This window comes from Lissotriton vulgaris, chromosome 3_1, assembly GCF_964263255.1.
Source record: "Lissotriton vulgaris chromosome 3_1, aLisVul1.2, whole genome shotgun sequence".
Classification (NCBI taxonomy): Eukaryota; Metazoa; Chordata; class Amphibia; order Caudata; family Salamandridae; genus Lissotriton; species Lissotriton vulgaris.
The window spans coordinates 1,636,237,893-1,636,259,770 of record NC_141689.1 but is presented as its reverse complement, the minus strand read 5'-3'; the positions used below and the strand labels follow the sequence as shown (position 1 = coordinate 1,636,259,770).

General features: G+C 44.8%; 1 protein-coding gene across 1 annotated transcript in view; it reads right to left on the bottom strand.

Moving 5' to 3' along the window:
• IFT74 (intraflagellar transport 74) overlaps positions 1–21,878 on the bottom strand; it is a 496,520-nt gene that overhangs the window by 17,203 nt on the left and 457,439 nt on the right. The gene's annotated exons all lie outside the window — the stretch shown is intronic.

Below are 21,878 nucleotides of genomic sequence, written 5' to 3'. Positions count from 1 at the left end.
GTGAAGATGAGTCCTATGAAACCAAGTACTGTAGCTGAATTCACAAAGGTTTCTATCATTGCACATTTGGGGCCATATGTACAATATGTTTTGGTGGTCACAAACAGACCGATTCGCAGATTCGACCCGTTTGAAAATGCAAAAAAACATTTTGGTATGTTGCGACGGAGTAGCCTTACAGCCAAGAATTAAATCGGGCCTTAAAGGCTTAACTAATGCAGTTAAATAGCCTAAGAAACACAGACTGTATCCAGACATATAAGTTTACTATAATTTTAAAAGAGCAAAAGGATCAACGTTTACAAATAACTCATCTAGTGGCCGTTTGTAAGTAACTCCGTATAAGAACTGTGACCCCCATAGGCATGAAAAAAAGCAGGACGTTCCTTTCCTTAATAAAAAATGTAAGTCTCCTCTAAGGAAGGCCTATCGAGCCCAATGGCAGGGAACAGTATGTTATTAAGCAAGCAGCAAAATCCTTAAAGGTTCCATTTTGCTAAGGAAAGTTAGTAACCCCATTGGCTAACACAGGGTTACCGGCTGGCATCCCAGCCTGGCTAACTTCTGAATGTGACCAACTAACTGGGTACTGAAAGGTATCAAATTAATTATGGCATTAAATTTGATGCCCAAGTCAAGCCTAATGTCACTATTAAAGTTGAGAAACTTTTAGAAAGTTAGACAGCTTTCTGCTTGGGGAGACGTGTGGAACAAGGCTAAGGAACAAAGGCAGTTGCCGCAGAGTGAGGTATGACCTCCTCTCCCAGGAAGGCCACTCGGGTGTTAGCCGTTTGTGACAACACACCCAAGCAGGATGCCTTTTGTTCCTTCGGACAGATGGAGACAGGGACAGAGAGGGCAAACCCATCCCCTAACCAGTTTTCCAAAGTGTAGCCCTTAGGTATCCACACCTCTGGGTTGGGCTACCAAGCTTCTCAAAGTCGAGGGAAAGTTTAGACATATTGAGAGTGGCAAGAATATGGCACCCTGGATTGCCAAATGCCACACATCGCTGGATCTTTGTCACCAAAAAGGAGGGGACCTATTAGCACAATGGCTAGTGACCGCATTGTCCTCTGGGAGCACTTTCCTGGAATACAATGGGCACATACACGTTGGATTTGCAGAAAGGCCCTGCTGCCTTTGAAGCTGCACGAAGATAGGCAGCACCTTCAGAAGGACTGCACCTGCTGCACTCTGGGCTAGTGAGTTTGGACTGTGCTCCTGGTTCGGGGGAAAGTTTACACCAGGCCCAGATCGAAGCAGTGACTCCAAGGGCCAGTCGGCTGGCCCCCTGGAACAGCACCAGGGACGTCAAATGTGAGGAAGCCCAAACCTGCAAAGCATTAGCCACTACTGAGGACTCACTGCTGGCTGCCGCTGGGCACACCAAGAGACAAATCCAAGACAGCCAAAAGTTTCACCCAAGTCTGCTGGACCCGGGAGTGCTAACAGAGACCAGATTTGTCACACAAGAGGGACACTAGACCCCACCAAGGATATTCGCTGTGAAAGCTGTGTCGCAAGATCGGTAGCCCAGTTGCAGCTGGTCTTCTAATGTTGCAAAGAGGGCGTTGTGGGACCCAAAGTGCCATAGTCAAAGTCACCTCACCCCACCCGGGGAATGAGGGATCAACTGCACTTTCCCCCTCTCAACCACACAGTGTCAGGAGCATCACTGAGCATCTTTTCTGCCTGCATCCCCAGCATCAGGACCACTCTATTGTCATCATGGTGGTTGTTTTCTAAAAGCTGGAACTGGACTGGAAAAGGTACCTGTCCAAATTAACCCTACTGAACTCCTAGACCTCTGCCATGTTGCATCTGGTCGCTCAAGCCGGACTGGAGTCGCATAACTGACTGTTTCAAACTATTCAAAAGTTTGACAAGTTTTTGTTGATGGTTGCTTGCTTGCGGTTGCATTTAAAAGTATTTATTTCTTCAAAAATCTGTATCTCTGGAAACCCTCCAGTGGATTTTGATGATCAAGGACTCTAAAAATCCATAAAAATATGCGCTATTGTTATAAATTGTTGTTGTGTCTCTTACAGTAAGTTCCTTTGTTTAGCCTTGCTACTTGAAGCCACTGCTACCCAGGGTTGAGCTTAAGGTTTATAAACGAGTCTGACCGGAGCCAAGACAAGTTTTGCGGGTGTATTCCACGATAAGGCCACACACCCATAACATATAATACACTAAAATCCTTACACTACTCATAACTGGGTATTAAATGTGAACTCAGAGAATATGGTGCAGAAAAAGCAAGGCTCATGTGCGGGACAGTACTGACAATATTAGTTCATGCTCGATTTTGAGAAGTGTGTACATATCTAAGAGATATGTTGAAAATGTCATATTGCTGATGCTGGGACATGTTACCGACAACTTCAGTACTCTGGGTTTGTGTTGCATCTGCAACATATATCTATTACTATGCAGCAATCACAACAAACATTCAAGCAGGGGTTCATCAGGCAGTCGCCAAAGGGGAGGAGTTATCTGGGCTTAGCCAGTACAAATATTTGCAGACCCTATTAGAGGTTTCTAAAATCAAGTTACAAGGCCAACTTTAGTTACATTAAGCATTACGTGCAGTGCAGGGAGGGTCATAAGACACAGCCCTGCATGCCCCGAGGTGCATGCTCCCCTCCAGGCTCCTAGTTGTGAGGTTTAGCAAGGAGGTGCAGGGCTGAGGCATGGTTGTGGTACCTCAGTCTGTGAATTATTTTCTTAGAATTGTTAAATACGTTTTTCATTAGTGTAAGCATTACCAGCTTCAGCTTTGTTTTTGCTCATGGTGACAAATGCCTAAAACAAGTGTCCACCTCTGACATTTAGAACCTCTAGTTTACATCTTGGCTCTCAAGACAGGAAAGTGTTGATTAGCTTCCTCAGCCGAAATATCTACAAACTTGCTGTAAATTGAAGGTCTTCTTCTTTCTTTCTCGTTTCCTCAGTCTCGTTTTCCAGATTTGTTTGAATCTATCACATGTTTCCCACTTCACACCCTTTCATGTAAAACTATAAATGTGGGCCTTGTCTCTGTTTACCAAGCATGCTCTAACTTCAGTTTACTTCGGGTTACTCTGACTGGTTGATCCTGTGAAGTGATTAATTTTCTTTTTGGTAGTAAATCCTTTTAGATTTTGATTGGCATGTGAGCAGATTGTCTTTCACAGAACATTCAGCTTCTTGATCTATTTGTGTAAGTCAAACGATTAGGTAGAGCATATTCACTTCTTTGGTATCATCATCATCATACATCATACATTTTACAAATAACCAATACCAACCCCTGGGAGGAGGCTGTACTTCAATATAAAATAATTTGGCTGTGGCCTGGTCAATTCTCCTGCACAATTCGAATATCATTTGATCACCCCCATGGCAACCAAGAGCTGTTCAGGTTGAAACACTTGAAACAAAGCTGTAGACCTGCACTCATATCTAAACTCTTAATATCTGCATTGCCCAGTCAAGTATGACTCGGGCTCTACATGAACAAATACATTCTTATCCTCTCACCACAGGTATAGTAGTAGCTCAAGATGGAATACCAGAGGTTGAGGTAATACACAGCATAAAGGACTCAACTTTCTATGCACTTAAAGTCACATAAGGAATGCTTTCCTAAGAGCTTGGCTGTAGTTTTTCTAATTATGGTTTTCGATCAGATGAGGAGTCGACTCATGCAAAAGAGTTTGGGACTGGCACCAATGGCGGACTTTGTCTGAGTCAGATTTGTAGTGTGAAGAGCAAGATTGGTTCCTGTGCTTTAAACAAGATTGCAAAGATTCCATCCGATGTGATGACAGACTGTTGGGCGTACATTTTTGAGTGAGTGAATGAGATTTGGAATTCCTTTCCTTGCCGTGGAAAGCAAAAAGTAGCTTAGTGTCTCATTTTCTCATGATTTTAGGATGATTCATGGTAATTTGTGTGACAATCTAGGCCTAACACTACATTCAGGTAGGATTTGTGCTCTTCCCACTCATCAGCTTCCTACAGGTCCCTCCTTTCTTATTCCCAAAGCTCTAATGAAGACAGCATTACGGCTGAGAGACTATATGCTGCAAAGTTTTAAGAAACGGTGAACAGCGCATAGTACATTTTTTTGAGTGCTCAGATGCATTGAAAAATAAGATGACACCTTCAATTCTGGTGCTGCCTCTAATGGAGTTATTGTGTCACTTTTAGCAGTGACAATGATGGACCCAGAACAGCCACTGAAAGGATAAAATGCTGAAAATTCTTTGGAGTCCAGTCTGCCACTTGGGGATACTTCTGAGTTCTTCGTTCATTTTTACCCTCCTATGCAGGATTTTCCTTGCAGCCCACTGAACATGTAGTCCTTTTTTTCATCTATGTACCATAATCAATTCACATTTTACTCGCCTTTCATTATTTTGGTGATCTTGTCATCTTTCACTGAATTAAATTCCGTTTTTGGCATTCGGTTTTCAAATCCATTCATTTTTTGATTAATTCTACCCTCCTCCCAATCCACTTAACTCATCCTTCAAAATGACCTTGATTTGCACTTATCTTTTTTGGTTTGTCACAAATTTAGATTTTTAGTCCATTTACAGAAGGAACTCCCTTCCTTGTGTAGTTGTTCCACATTAAGCATTCCAATTTTTAGATTTAATCTTATTAAGCATTCTTTTCCCATGACCCCCAACCTCATCTGCTGTATTTCCTCTATAACATTCAGGTGGGGAGTCACTATATTAAATCCAGTTTATCGCATTGCAATACCATTGTTGTTACGACATCCACATAAAGCTACATTGTAAAGTAAGTATATAATCACGATTTTGTAATTCCTCTTATACCTACCTCAGAAAGTAAATTTAAGTTGTGTTAAGAATATGAATTATATACTTGCCGTACAGTGAAAAAGTTGTCTGATGTAGTGGATACAAAAGTATTTTAATCAACAATGTTAACCTCTAAATAGGGACATACAACTGACATCCATTATTGTACTATTCATTCACTTTCGTACAGCACTTTAGTGACAACAGTACATACAAAATAACAAATTCAAGAGCATGGCAAAGTAGCTGTGGGCTCATATCCTTCGGCTGTCCTTGCCCATTAGACATTCCACAATGATAATTTTGATATCATCTTATAGTCAGATTCTACAGGAAGCTTGTGGCGGATTGACAGCAGATGCCTGGCAGGCAGGAGGCATAACAGTTACTGCAACTATAGGGATTACAGTAGAGGAGGAATCACACCATCGGTGTAAAGAGGCTATGCTTCCGCTGTAGAGCAGATATGCAGCGTTTGGACAACATTCGATTCCTCTGAATTGCCACAACGTGGGTTTTATTTACCTGTTTTTTTTTTTTTTTACGAAATGGGAAAGTAAATTCTCCAAATATAATGTATACACTTCTGCAATCATTTCTTTTTCTGTGTTTTGTATTGTAATTTTAAGGAAATTCTCATTTCTATGAATGATAATCCTATAATATCCCTTTGTTGACCTCAACTGAGGCCGAAATCAATATATTCTGTGATCCTGAGTTGTGTGGATTTCTATAATCTGCTGGTTCCGTTCATTTTAGGGTCCAGAGTCCTATTGTTGTCACCGGGTTTAAGATTTAGAAGTTGTGCCTTCAACTCACCGGGGGCTCATCAGATGTCCACCTATACGTTCTTGCATCCTAGAAGATATTTCCTGACAATGTCCCGGCCCTTAATCATTACAGATTCAGCTTCCTTACTTTCACAGCCGAGTTTCCTGCGGAATGCCGCAAGCTGTGATAAGAGCAGGACTGCAGTGGGAAGATTACAAAACGCGCAGGTTCAACACTGGCCCCAATACAATGCATTCAGCATCAACAGGAAGTCCGTGGGGATATCACGCTGATGGTAGCTTCCGTGCAAGACGCTTTTATTGTAAAAGCGTAACTGCTTGGTTTGTTTTATTCACCTCTAAAGATTTCCACATCCTTGCAAGTTAACTGTGTGATGAGCCAAGCATCAAGGCTGGGCGTAGTTACACGAAGCGTGCATTTTGGAACTGTTCCGGGGGAAGGCCTGCATTTTCAGTGAGGTACAGCTGCTGCAAGACACAAAACTCCGTTTCCATGACAACCTTCCTTGAAGTGAAATGACACTTGTGGGACATGCTCGGTTTGGAAAAGATATCGGATACTCGCGGGGAATGGGGGCAGATTTAAATCGGCGTGGCAATTTCGTTTATCAGTGCTGGAATCAGAGTTCGAAGAAATAGTTTGCCACAAATACTTGCACACTGCTGGCCCACACTTGACACGAACTCTGACGGAATGCCGACTGAATTAATCATTAACCCTCCTCTGACGCGAGACATTAGTGATGTGTTCATTTTGGAGTGCTACACATTACAGTGGGATGTACCACGGGGTCGGCGGTAGGGGGTGAATTTATTTTAGTTATTAGTTTCGTTTCGTTTATTGCCACCCGAATTGACTTCTTCTAGTAATGATTAGAAGCTGTGACGTGGCTTCCAGAGCTGTCCATTACACGCCACGCTTCTAGCAAAATAATAACAAAAGGGGAGAAAAAAATCACCCTAAGGTACATTATCTCCAGAATCACTCCAGAAAGAACTTGGGGAGTCTGAAAGGCCATTCTAAACAGAATGCTTGCGGCAGAGAATCTCTTTGTGCAAATTCCAGGGAAAAATAATGTGCAAGCAGCTCTTAGTCGGCACTGAATGAATGCTGCAAAATATACTAATTCTGCACAACTGCTAAACATTTTATGTACTAGACTCGGAAAGAAGCCTAGGTTCTGGAAGAGACACAATCTGTACCTGAGGTTGCTCACTTTGTCTTGTTCAACAAGCATGAATTTCACCACTTGTGGTTTCTTCAAAAAGAGTGTGGCCTTGTTCTTTAACCTGTTTCTTCAGCGGATGAAAAACCGAACTAGGTAAGGGAGAGGTGGATGCTTTCTGACGAACATTATGGAGTACCTTACTTCCTAGGGCCCAATTACAAACGAGGAAGAGTTAAGTTCAGAGAATCTGGATGGCTGAAATTTCCGTTATTGAACAAACTCGCCACACAAAATTCCACCTATTATGAGTTGAACGCTCCAGAATGGGAATTAACTGTGTGGATCTGGATCAACTAGACAGAATTTGGCATGGGATTTACAATTCAGTGGAGTTTAATGTTACAAATTTCCATATGTTCTAAGTGGGTGGTAAATGTCTGTGAGGAAGCTGGTATGGGGTAGGTGGAGGTAAAGAAGGCCGAGGTAGGGGAGAAGGGAAGGTGAGGATGCAGCCTTGCACAGGGGACCATTACATGCCCCCTGCAGGCCTTGTTAGAGGGTCGTGGAGGCCAGGGGCCAGGGCCGGTTGCGTGACAGCCTTTTCCCAAGGCAATTTTACTGGTCAGAACTTCTGGCTAATAAAATCAGGTCAGAGTTCTTGAAACCAGGCAATCACCTGCCCAATTACAATTGAGCAGAGTGGTACTGTCCACTGGAATTCTGCCCTGCTCAACTAGTAATTGGGAGGTAATCTGAAAGACCAAACTTCTATTTCATAAGGAATTTCCAACGGAAAGTGAAAGAGATGCACTGGTGGTGAATGAATATGAGCTCTGTTGTTTCCAGGCCAAAAGTAGTGCTCTAGTTGCATAAGTTGGCAGGGTTTGTTGTAATGGGAGTGCCCATGGTCCCAAAAATGTCTGTAGTGGTGATGAAACTGCCTAGCAGGCGATTCCAGCTCCAGTGAGTGGGCAGTACGCCTGCTTTTCTTAAACCTCTCCCGTGAACTGTCCTTCAAGTTGTTTCTAGTCTTGAGTTCACAAGCCCACACTTCCCATCCCTTTATCTCATTCTTGCAGATTTTTTTTTAATCCCTGCTTTCTCCCTTTGTCAATGTATGTTTTTTAATCTTTCTCTTCCTTCCTCTTTCTCCCTTTTCTGCCTTTCTAGCTCTGGAAAAATGATGCTGAAAAATAAGTCTATACAAACATTTGTCGTGCTGTTCCTAAGGGAGGAAAGAAAATGACACAGTCTATGATGCAGATAATTGGGTAACCAGGAGGTAACCCTGGGAATCCATTTTGTTGGATTTAATGCCCTCACACACCCTTTCAGGTGTCATGCTTCATCATTTGGGCCTGCTCCTCGTTGGGTCGGCGGTGCAATACCCAACGGGCAACACCTCATAGAGGGGCTCTTTGGCGGAGATCTTTTTCCAACAGCCGTATGGATGAAGTGCGGGTATGGGGCCAGAACTAAAGGGTAGACGTGATGTAGTGAGTTAAAATAAAGCTAGTGGTACTGGGAATACTTTATTCAGGAGGGCCACTGCTTTAGTTAAAAAACGATTTTTCTAGAGGAGAGTGATGGAAAATAATATTTCCAGCTATCATCTAGAATTTTTTTAGTCCGGTCAACATGTTTCTCGCTACTGTGAAGTTTGACTAGCGATTCTTCAGGACCCAGATGACTAATTAGCAAGTGTCAAATGGTGCAAGCTACTGTCTACACTGATACCCTAGAGCAGGGGTCTTCAAACTGTGGGGCGCGACCCCCAGGGGGGCCGTGGAGCGCTGCAAAGGGGGTCGCGCCTTCACAGTGTCACTTCTGCCCTGGCCTCCAGGGCTTCAGCCCCCCTCCTCCCTCATCCTGTGTCTCAGCCCTGGCTGCTGCAGTGCAGCTCGCGCTCCTGGGGCCTCGGCTGGGCAGTGTCTGGAGTCTTATCTCCGGCCAGAGTTTTTCACAGGTCTTTAAAGACCATTAGCATATTTACATGCCTTTGTTAAGTGATTACCAAAGCTTAGTTTTTTTTATGGTTCCAGTACCCCCTGGGCCCCCACTCTGCCTATTCCTTACATTTGTATTTTTACACTTACTGCTGTAGTGTGAGAATGCATTTAATGAAAAGAAATATAAAGTTGGGTAGCCAAAAGAAACATGCCTGCCATGTGTTGATTAAAGAGCCTGCAAAGACCTCTTCTGACACTAAATTGAGTTATAAATAAAAAAGTATGTATTGATTAGTTATGTGACTTTTCTGTCTTTATTCTCTTTAATTATTATTCATGGATCATTGAGGCATCCCTAGAACACAATTAAAAGTGCTTTCTATGTATATTTGCTGTTCTAAGTATTCACAGATAAGTGCAAAAAATACAGCTGTAGGTGCCTGCTTATTTCTGGGCCTTCAATATAATGAGCTGGAAACCCTAATCATTAGTCTGGACGTTTGTTGCAGGATCAGCACATTATTTATTTCCTCCACCCTCGAAACCTGATTAATGCCATTATAGCAATAGTTTAACTTATATCTGAAACCCTACGCTTCAAGTTTCTGAGAATGCACCCTGCTTTCAGAATACTCACTTCTCATTCTCGCCTTCACTTTCACGTTCACCCTGCACTCCTAGCGATCACAATGCACTCATAGCGATCACCATGCACTCATAGCGATCACCATGCACTCAGAGCAATCACCATGCACTCACAGCAATCACCATGCACTCACACTGATCACCATGCACTCACACCATTCACCCGCTCACCCTGCACTCACAGTGATCACAATGCACTCACACTGAACAGTGCACTCACACTGATCACCATGCACTTACACTGATCACCATCCACTCACACTGATCACCATGCACTCACACTGATCACCATGCACTCACACCATTCACCCGCTCACCCTGCACTCAGTGATCACAATGCACTCACACTGATCACCGTGCACTAACACTGATCACCGTGCACTCACAACATTCACCCACTCACCCTGCACCTACAGTGATCACAATGCACTCACACTGATCACCATGCACTCACACCATTCACCCGCTCACCCTGCACTCACAGTGATCACAATGCACTCACACTGATCACAATGCACTCACACTGATCACCATGCACTCACACCATTCACCCGCTCACCTTGCACTCACAGTGATCATAATGCACTCACACTGATCACAATGCACTCACACTGATCACAATGCACTCACACTGATCACCATGCACTCACATTCACCCACTCACCCTGCACTCACAGTGATCATAATGTACTCACAGTGATCACAATGCACTCACACTGATCACCATGCACTCACAACATTCACCCGCTCACCCTGCTCTCACAGTGATCACTCTGCACTAAAAATTTGCTTGCATTGTTCACTCTGAACCTCACCCTGCAGTCACACAAGCACACTTCTCACCCTGCACACATGTGGCATTTCACTCACCTGCCCCCCCCCTCTTACTGCTCAATCTGTAGCTCACTCAAACAAGGCCATCACTAACCATGCACTAATTCGTCCCACTCTGCACTTACAGACGAACCCAAATTCATATGGTCACCTCACTCACCCAGCAGTCACTCCTTTTACCCTACTCTCACACTGTTGCATTGCTCACCGTGCAGTCACATGGGCACTCTTGTCACCCACACAGTGCAGAAGGTTAAAGTGCCTGGTAGAAAGAAGATGTACCATGCACATCACAGAACTGAGTGAGAGTAAACTATGAGTAGCGCTATAAAAAAATGAAATGTTTTTCAGACAGATGCTATAGAGAGATGAGGTGTATTGTTGGTGAGTGGTAGTGAGGGAATACATGGAGAAGGTGGAAAGACTGTTGCACCGTGTGCGACCAGTGCTTGGACAAGCCCTGGCTGGGAGTGTTAACCCCCCCACCCCCGAAGTTCGGGTCTAGTGGATCCCCTGCTTCTGCCTATTATTTACATTTGTAGTGCGCTATTGTTACCAAAAGGAGTCCGGGGCTAATAACCATCTGCCTGCAATGTGAGAGAGGGATCCGGGTTGGGAGAGGAGAGAAGAGAAGAGAGAGATAAGGAAGGGGGTGAGAGGAAAGGGGCATGGGTAAACTGCTTAACTCTGCACAAGACCGCCACGGTTTGAATGCACACTTGCTGCTCCCGGCCATGGCCAGGTGAGCTTCTAATGTGGCAGCGTGTATTCCTGCGGATTAGGAGGCCCTTAACAGAGGTTGACTAGACATCTTTCTGATGTTAATTGCTGTATTTTGGTTATAAACTGGTACTGATGGGGTGAAATCTTTCCTCAGTATTACTGTGTTTAAAAACATTCTAAATAATAAAGCAATGCTACCCCAAAATACGCAGCATCACAGAACATTATTTACATTTTCTACTCACACAATTTAGTCAAGCCTGTCGCATAATTTGGTCGTCACCTTCCTCATAACCTAGAGGTTTATACATTTTTGTCAGGAGGGGGTCCTTAAGCTTGAAAATGTTGACAGGGGGGTCTCGGCATCCAAAAGTTTGAAGACCTCTGCCCTAGAGTGTGGTGTATGTATGCTCATATGGCTACCACACTAATGGGTGAAGGGAAAAGCAATACTATATTACCCTTCTTCTAGTTGTGATTGTCAGTACCTGTTGAAGGAAGAGGGAAAGCATATCACAAGCAGATTGACAACAGGTGCATCAGTGACTGTAATATTTGTGCGTTTCACATGCCAGTGAGAGTCAGGCGTGTCACAACACCATTGCACAAGTGTATCAGGCACTCTCAGATGTGGAAATTCAGTGAGAGTGGCATGTGAGAATATATAAAAACATTGGAATAAAATTAGAATACCAATTTGATATTCATAACTCGCAGTTATTCAAAACTCACCTAAAGTTAAAAACAATCAGACAATACTTGTTGTCAAAATAGAGTCTTGTAGTCTTTAGTAAACGGTAGGAATGACTAACACCCACTCTGGGGCCCCGATATGAGGGCATGCTTGTTGTCAATAATAGGGTCTTGTATGGCCTAGTCTGCTCGAATTTACTGGAGGGCCATGCTAATATGTGTATCAATAACACATTCATGGACCGAAAATGCCGGAAAAAGGATTTGTACCATCTTTAATGTGTTATACTCGGCAAGTGGAAGGTGATTAGGTAGAGGGTAGCCGTTAATAGTCCCGGTGGGGAGTATAGACTCCTTCTCTCTTTTTTTTTTTTTTTTTTTTAAAAACCTTTATTTATTACAGGCACAGTACACAGCGTCTGCCTACAACCCCTAGGGGCCGGCCGCTATGACATATAAGAGAAGGGCATATAATAACCAATAGGACAGAACGCCGTTGAAGCCATCACTGAACACAGTATTTTGTATGAAGCGTAAAACCATAACATAAGGATTGAACAAGGTTTAATTTTATAATTTTGTGGAATACAAGTTATCAGTCTACAAAAAGGGTAGAAGCTAATAGAAGACCAGGATAGACATTATCATTCAAGGAGCCCCCGGAAGGAGGCGTAATAGAGGAAGGCATGTATCAGAGAGCTATGTCACCGTCCTCAGAGAACAAGTGCCAACCGCTATGTCACATAATGTTACGATGCAATAAGCCCCTTGGTAAGACTGAACCCCGACCCCAAAGGAAACAAAGAGGTGTAACAGAAAGAGAACAGAAGAAAGAAGAAAAGAAAAGAGGGCCATAGAGACAAAGAGAAAACACAAAACACATCCCATCCCCCCACCCTGCATACCAGCGGAAGGCCACGGCCCACCCCCCCCCAATAGGCATGCCTGTCGCCCCAAGAGAACCCCCAAGTGGGAAGGAGAATAAGGAGAGCGGGAAAAACCATCCCACTCTCAAACTCTCAGAAGAGGGGGGAGGAGCCAAATGCAGCAGTCTCCCGGACTCCACCGACCCATTAAACAGCCCCAACCACAATTGTCAACAACACAGCAGTAGCGGCAATCAGAAACTGCAGGTGGGGAAGGACATTTCAAAATATACGAGTAAATCAGAAAAAGGGCAGTCCCATCCTAGTCCCAGCCCGTTAATGTGTCCATATCACCAAAGTAATCACCCAGCCCTGGCCCGATCTCGGGCGACCCCATGGATCCACCCACCGCAAGAAGTCACAACCATAGGAGAAGGGGGAAAGCAATAGAGCAAAGAAACCGCCTCATACTGGCCCAATCTCGAATATTTCCCAGGACTCACCCCTCGACGAATGCCAACCCCCTACACAGCAAAGAGACAAAGTGGAAGCGTAAAGGAAGGGGGAGACTCGTAGTCACAAAATGGACGGTGTCAAATTCCCTTCATGTGTGCCAGCGAAATACAGTGCATTGCGAACGTCATATAAAACAAGGAGAGTCACACTAGAACAAAAATGAAGGAGCGCCAAATTAAATCCACGCTAGCCAGGAATGCACAGTCCTCGAGGAGAAATCAGCTAACCCTGTCCAGTCCGCACTCGACCCTTCGGCCAAAGTCCACACAGAGCGATCCCCTCTGGCAAAACAAAGGGACAAGATGGCCGCTCCCAGCAGATAGGTGGTGTCTCAACACAAAATGGACGGGTCCGTCCTCGATCAGTGCCATTGACCCCACGAAGCAATGCCAGCCGGTTCTCCCAAAGTGGGAAAAGAAGGAAAGTCACAAGCTGAGTCAAAAGAACATGGGCAAGGAGATTAGGTGGTTGAGGGGCACTTGGCGGCAGTCCCCGAGGCGGCAAAGTCTCGGCAAATACCATGGGCTCCGGCGAAGGCGGAAACAGTGTAGCGCTGGCGAAGTTAATGGGCGCTTGCGGCAACATTGTAGCCCGGTCTGGAGTCAGGATAGACATAGCAGCATAACGAGGGAGACAGACCGGTGGTGCGTAATCCGCCGAGGGCGTAGCAGCCTCAAGTGTATCCCACAGCAAAAGAAAGCCCACACGCGCTTCTGCTCGCAGGTCACGAATAGCGTCAAGGACAGAGCCACAGGTCAGAGCGGCCGGGGGTTCCATCTTCGCACCGGTCACCAACGCGGCACTCATGGCAGGATAGCACCCGGGGCGCTGCAGCAGAATACAGTCATAATTCGAGGCAGGATTGGCATTGACTCCTTCTCTCTTAATGGGAGGAGTAAGCATTGCCATGTGGGTAAAAGCGGAATTATCCGAAACAATTAGGGTGCCAGATTTATAATGATTTGCTTTGAGTCATGTCAATCGAGGAACGGGATCCCCTCGCCAGTTGTAATTGCTGTAACTATGCCATGTATGCACTCAGTGATTTTTAAAGTATTAGCTGTAAATCATTCTAATTGTTAGCGGTAAAGTAATTTCCCTGGAAGCTTTTTGGATCAGTGCTGCGGTATAAACTACGTAGCGCGATCCAGGTTTTTCTCATCGGTTTCCGCAACAATATGTTGTCAATGATAGTAAGCACCTACCCTTCGCCGCTGGAACCGGGTGGAGGAAGTGGGAGGGGTAAGTTCCGGTTCCGGTTTTAAAGAGTAAAGAGTAAGTACCATGAACCTGATTGGTTCACCGCGTTGGGGGCCATTTTGTAGTGTCTAATGTGGTGAATAGTGTAAGGAAGAATAATCCAAGTGTCATGTATCCTCATCTGTCATATTCATGAACGCATAATGGAAGCGTGGCTCAAAACGAAATAAATTATATAGAATGGAATCTGGAGTAAATTCACCGTATTTATACCCAAATTATCTTGAAGGCCAATAATAATAATTATGGTTGTCGATGTTAGGCGCCAGCGTTTCCCTATTTGAGAAGTGGAAAACTTTGCTTGGTGATGGACCATTCGAGTAAATATTGTCACACAGAAATTACATTATGAACAGTGTTGTGCGTCGAGGACGTCATTGTTTCGGCCATCTTGACATGGTGGGTTCATTAGGTTATTGTTACTACGGCACAATGTAAGTCAAGTAGTAGGTTACTCTTGGGGGCCTCTTGAGAAGTGTTATCTCATATTATTCTTCGGGGCTTGTTAGTATACAGATTTAAGTCGGTAAAGATTCATTGAATTTGTTAAAGGCTGGTCCAAGGTATATCTTCGTTTAGACCATTGCTGTCAGAAGATAATCTATGGATCCAACGCTGTTCTTTGTAGAATAGCCCTTCCTTGGATACCTGTTGGCTTGCTTCTAGGATAAGCCATTGAAGGGAGTCTGGGGTGTGATTCATTTCCAGGAAGTGCTTACACATCTTGGTGTTGCTTTTCTTACACCTGAAATTGCTGCGGTGTTCAGATATTCTAGTTTTTATATTGCGTGTCGTCATGCCTATATAATACAGGTTGCAAGGGCATATGATCAGGTAGATACAGTTCGTGCTGTTGCAGTTTGTGTGGCCTCTCATTTCCCACTTAAATGATTCAGAAAGGGCAATACTTTTATATTTCTTAGTGAATGGGCATGCCGCACAACCACCGCATGGGTAATGTCCAGTAACGGGTGGCAAATTCCATAGTGTTACTTGGCGATTTGATTCGTTTGTGTTCTTGGGTCTGGTATGGATCAAGATATCTTTTATATTTTTTGACCTTTTAAACGCGAACCTTGGTTGGTCTATATTAAAGGAACCAGTATTGAGTATAGACCAATGATGTTTCACGATTTTTCTTATCTGGTTGGACACTGGTGTGAAGGTTGTCACACATGTCATGGGTTGGACAGCCAGGGGATTCTTTTTTTTTACAAAACTGAGTCTGTTATCTTATCTAGGAATCTAAGACAAAGAGGGTACCCAACCAGAGATTTCAAAAGAAGTATGAAGAGAGCACAGAACAATAACAGGGAGGGTCTGATAGAACCAGAAGAAAAGAATCCCCTGGATGTCCAACCCATGACATGTGTGACAACCTTCACACCAGTGTGAGCGTTTAAAAGGTCAAACTTCCTCCACCCGGTTCCAGCGGCGAAGGGTAGGTGCTTACAGCGAAGCTCAGGCATTACCAAGTAAGTGGAATATAGTTAGATAATGACACCGGTTTATCCTCTTAAACAGGGTTAGACTCAGCACGCTCTTTTGCTATAGTCTTAGCGGCATTGCACCACCTTTAATATACTTCTAAGCCCGAACACAATGGCTAATCCGAAAAAAATTCTACGCGTTGGTAACTATTAGTTTGGCTAGGCTATCCCTTCATCATACTCCATAGCCACAATACAATGTTTAACCGGGATGAAACGCCACGTTTTAACAGCGTTTGAAACTACTAAATGACTCGGCTAAACGCCGGTAATATCACTGACAACATATTGTTGCTGAAACCGATGAGAAAAAACCTGGGTCGCGCTACGTAGTTTATTCAGCAGCACTGATCCAAAGAGCTTCCAGGGAAATTACTTTACCGCTAACAATTAGAATGATTTACAGCTAATACTTTAAAAATCACCGAGTGCATACATGGCATAGTTGCAGCAATTACAACTGGCGAGGGGCTCCCGTTCCTCGATTGACACGACCCACAGCAAATCATTATAAATCTAGCACCCTAATTGTTTCGGATAATTCCGCTTTTACCCACATGGCAATGCTTACTCCTCCCATTAAGAGAGAAGGAGTCTATACTCCCCACCGGGACTATTAACTGCTACCCTCTACCTGATCACCTTCCACTTGCCGAGTATAACACATTAAAGATGGTACAAATCCTTTTTCCGGCATTTTCGGTCCATGAATGTGTTATTGGTACACATATTAGCATGGCCCTCTGGTAAATTCGAGCAGACTAGGCCATACAAGACCCTATTATTGACAACAAGCATGCCCTCATATCGGGGCCCCAGAGTGGGTGTTAGTCATTCCTACAGTTTACTAAAGACTACAAGACTCTATTTTGACTACAAGTATGCCCTCATTTCGGGACCCCAGAACGGGTATTAGTCATCCAGTAACCCTATAGTTTATTAAAACTATACCAACTGTCATTCTAGTCCTATACCTCACTTCCATAACCTCACACTTTTGGACAAGTTTAGAATAACGGGAACTTAATGTGAGGTTTAGACCTACAATCTAGTCTTAACGTTCTCTAACACTGTATTATGTGGCCTCACTATATTTTAGTAATATCAAGAAGTTTAACACTGTTGCTAGACACACCTTTGACAGTAGATTGTACTCACCACCAAGTCAATGCATATGTATACAGGTCACAAGGCACTAATGTTAATGTTAATGTTAATATGAATTTATTAAGCGCTCGTACGCCCAGGGGCTTCATGGCGCTGTAGGAAGGAACGTAGCGCAACTGTCACAGTAGAAATGAGGCAGCTCAGTAATGCGCCTGAGAGAAGAGCCAGGTTTTCAGGGAGTGTCTAAAGCTGAGGATGTTATCATTCAGTTTAAGATGAAGAGGGAGAGAGTTCCAGAAGGCAGCTGCAAGATGGTCAAAGCAGCTGCCTCCGAGACGCTTCCTCTTGTAAGAAGGGACGATCAGAAGGGATTTGTGGATGGACCGGAGGTTGCGGGAAGGGCTGTATCTTTTGAATAAATCTCTAATGAATAGAGGGCCAGAGTCATGTAAAGACTTAAATAAGATGCACCCGGCTTTAAAAGCTATGCGCTGCTCAACAGGCAGCCAGTGTAGCTGTTTCAAGCCAAGTCTAACAGACTGCCTCTTAGAGAGATTCAAAAGAAGTCTAGCTGCCTGGTTCTGAACCAGCTGGAGGCGTTTAAGCTTTCCAGTTTGAAGCCCAAAATAAAGGCTGTTGGAGAAATCTAATCTGGACAGGACCAGGGAGATAACGATCTGTGTAAGGGGAGCCGGAGAGAAGAAGCAGGCAATTTTCTTAATTTTCTTCAGCTGGAAAAAGCTAGATGACATTACTGCTCCTACCTGTTTTTTTAGGGAGAGATCCTCGCTGATGAAGATTCCCAGGCTCTTAACCGAGGATGACTTAGGTGGAGGGGCACCCATGCTAGAAGGCCAGAAACTGGGGTTCCAACTAAGTGCACTCTGTCCAGGCAAGCCCAGTTCGCTCTTGCCTGGATTAAGTTTCAAATGATTGCAGTTCATCCAACTCAGAATGTGGGACATGGTGTTTTGGAATTCTACCACTGAGTCCTTGGTGTTCAAAGGGAAGATGAGCTGCAAATCATCTGCATAGTTGAAGATGGTGACTTTCGCTTTCCTGAGGGAGTATAAAAGGGGGCGTAGGTACAAATTAAAAAGCAGAGGTGATAAAGAAGAGCCCTGAGGTACTCCGCAGATGGTGGATATAGTAGGGGCAGTGAAGGAACCCAGTCTGACCGATTGAGTACGGCCAGTGATGAATGAGCGGATCCAGCTCAACGCGGGGCCCTTGAGACCTGCCTGCTCGACACGGTCGACCAAGATGGTATAGTCGACCGTGTCGAACGCAGCAGAGAGGTCCAGTAGCACCAGAGCCTGGTGGATCCCTTCATCCGCGTTCCGCCTCAAAGTGTTCTGCACCGAAAGAATGACTGCTTCAGTAGAGTGACAAGGGCGGAAGCCAGCCTGGTTAGGTGCAAGATACTCTGATTCTTCCAAAAATTTGGAAATGCTGTCACAAACATGAGCCTCCAAAAGTTTGGCTCAGTAAGGCAGTAGGGATATGGGCCTATAATTAAGCGGGTCTAGCGGATTGGCTCCTGCCTTTTTTATAAGGGGAATAAGGAGAGCCTTTTTAAAATTATTTGGGACTTTACCCTGTGTGAGCGATCCATTCAGCATAGAAAGTATACCCACGGGGATGCTGGTTCCCACTTCTTTCAGAATGTAAGGGGGGCAGATGTCATCAGGGGAACCTGATTTAACCTTAGCGAGGAGTTTAGATAGATTGGCACTTTCAATGGGGGGAAAGAATCCAGGGTCACAGAATTGTGAGAGGTGTCCACCAGAAGGAGGGGGAACTGAGTGGTGGGAATACTTTGTTTTATAGTGTGGATTTTATCGAAAAAAAAGGAGTTTAACGAGTTGCAGAGCTCCTGAGTGGGGACCACCGGGAGAGATGTTCTGTCACTGGCGCTAAGATTTTCCACAATGTTGAACAGTTCTCTTGATTTGTTGTGAGCATTAAGAATTCTTTTCGAAAAATAGTCTGTTTTATGTTTCTGAATGAGTTTTTGATACTCCTTTCGAGCCTTGCAGTAGTTGGCTCTGTCTTGTTCTGAGTAGGCTATTCGCCACTATCGCTCCATTTGACGAACTTCAAGTTTAAGAGTTTTCAAAAGGGGTGTAAACCACCTGTGAGCGTCATTGGGGCGAGAGCGGGGAAAATTGGTGCAGGGGGCATAGGCGTCAGCTGCCTGGAGTAGTCACCCAGAAAAGGCTTCTTCCATTTCTTCAATGTCCTGGTCTAATGGGGGGAGGGAAGAGGTTAAGGAACCAATAAAAGCGGGGATGTCGACGTTCTTCCATGTTCTAGTTTTTCCTCCTATCTGGGACAGGGGCTTCCTACTTCTTTCGGTAGTCATGGTGAAGTTGATCAAAAAATGATCCGACCAAATGCAGGGCGTGCTGGAATTGATAACCAGGGAGATGTTCTGAGACCAAATTTGATCAAGGCTATGCCCTTTTTCATGGGTTGGGAGATGTATCTGTTGGGTAAGATTCATGTCTAAGAGGGTCTCTTTCAGCGCAGCTGCCTGAGTGTCTAACTCAGCAGAATCCAGCCAAAGGGTGAGATCGCCCAGCAGCACGATTTTTTTGTGAGAAATTATTAAAGGGGCAAGCTGTTCTGCTAAAGATGCCGCAAAAGTGGGCATATTTTGAGGGGGACGGTATATGAGGATCAGAAGTAATGATCCAGTATTGGTGTCCATTTTGAAAATCAAGTTATCTGATCCTATGAGGTCAAAGGACGGTAAGAGAGAGACTTTATGGGAGTTGCGAATAATCGCGGCGACCCCTCCGCCCCTTTTACCAGCCGGTCTGTCGACGTGTAGAATGTAATAGTTAGAGGGAACAGCTGCTAAAATGTCGGGCAAGGAATCTGCATTAAGCCAGGTCTCTGTGAGGAGTAAAATATCTGGTTGCTCGGCTGGAAGCAGGAGAAAAATGTCCATATGGTGTTTAACCATGGACCTAGTGTTTAAGTAAAAGCATTTAAGAGTGGTCTCTAAATAAGGAGAGGGTGAGCGAGGCGAGAAGGAACTTGGCCTGAAAGCTTTGCCAGTGATGGACTCTGGGTTCAAAATACCATAGGTGGCAGCACGCTTTAAGGCGTGAGCAGGTGGGGGGGGTCTTGCGCTGTCAGAGGGTCTAAGTGAGAACAATGCTAAGGAGGAGTATTTGTAAAAATGACCAGGGATTCCAGCCCCAGGCCCCGGTCTGCCGCGGACGGGCGCAGACAGGCTTGACTTATGCGCGACTTCGGCGCGCATTCGTCGCGCCCGCTGCGCTCGTCCGCTGCGCTCCTGAATACACATTGGTTTTATAGCCTGCCTCCTGGGAGAACTAGACCGCTAGATCCGGTCCAGCTCCAACCAAGATGGCGGCTCGCCTCACCCTCCACGCAAACGGCACCAGCCGCGATGGAACAGGGCGGGCTACACAGCTTTAATCAGTACAATCGGTAGGTGAGATTAAGGAAATTATTTTGACAATTTAAAAATGAGCATAAAACTTTCAAAAGCGCTGGCGCCTTGATCGCACCAGAGCAGCGACAATGTCTACCAATGACTGCGCTATAAGCAAAAGTAATTCGCAGGGTTCCAAGAGGGCCAGACTGCTGCCACCAGCAAAGCGTTCTCGGAAAACTCTGTACCAGGAAATGTTTTATGGCCTGCCTCCCGGGAGAACTAGACCGCTAGATCCGGTCCAGCTCCACCCAAGATGGCGGCTCGCCTCACCCTCCACGCAAACGGCACCAGCCGCGATGGAACAGGGCGGGCTACACAGCTTTAATCAGTACAATCGGTAGGTGAGATTAAGGAAATGATTTTGACAATTTAAAAATGAGCATAAAACTTTCAAAAGCGCTGGCGCCTTGATCGCGCCAGAGCAGTGACAATGTCTACCAATGACTGCGCTATAAGCAAAAGTAATTCGCAGGGTTCCAAGAGGGCCAGACTGCTGCCACCAGCCAAGCGTTCTACTAAGATTTTTCCATGAACATAGCCTTGTGGTGGAAGATCTCCCTGAAGCTTTACCCGCTGGACACTGTCGTTGTCTGATTGTTTTTAACTTTAGGTGAGTTTTGAATAACTGCGAGTTATGAATACCAAATTGGTATTCTAATTTTATTCCAATGTTTTTATATATTCTCACATGCCACTCTCACTGAATTTCCACATCTGAGAGTGCCTGATACAATTGTGCAATGGTGTTGTGACACGCCTGACTCTCACTGGCATGTGAAACGCACAAATATTACAGTCACTGATGCACCTGTTGTCAATCTGCTTGTGATATGCTCTCCCTCTTCCTTCAACAGGTACTGACAATCACAACTAGAAGAAGGGTAATATAGTATTGCTTTTCCCTTCACCCATTAGTGTGGTAGCCATATGAGCATACATACACCACACTCTAGGGTATCAGTGTAGACAGTTGCTTGCACCATTAGACACTTGCTAATTAGTCATCTGGGTCCTGAAGAATTGCTAGTCAAACTTCACAGTAGCGAGAAACATGTTGACCGGACTAAAAAAATTCTAGGATGATAGCTGGAAACATTATTTTCCATCACTCTCCGCTAGAAAAATCGTTTTTTAACTAAAGCAGTGGCCCTCCTGAATAAAGTATTCCCGGTACCACTAGCTTTATTTTAACTCAGTACATCACGTCTACCCTTTAGTTCTGGCCCCATACCCGCACTTCATCCATACGGCTGTTGGAAAAAGATCTCCGCCAAAGAGCCCCTCTATGAGGTGTTGCCCGTTGGGTATTGCACCGCCGACCCAACGAGGAGCAGGCCCAAATGATGAAGCATGACACCTGAAAGGGTGTGTGAGGGCATTAAATCCAACAAAATGGATTCCCAGGGTTACCTCCTGGTTACCCAATCATCTGCATCATAGACTGTATCATTTTCTTTCCTCCCTTAGGAACAGCACGACAAATGTTTGTATAGACATATTATTTGGGCACGTCGTGACTGGACCTTCTACTCTGTTAGAGCAG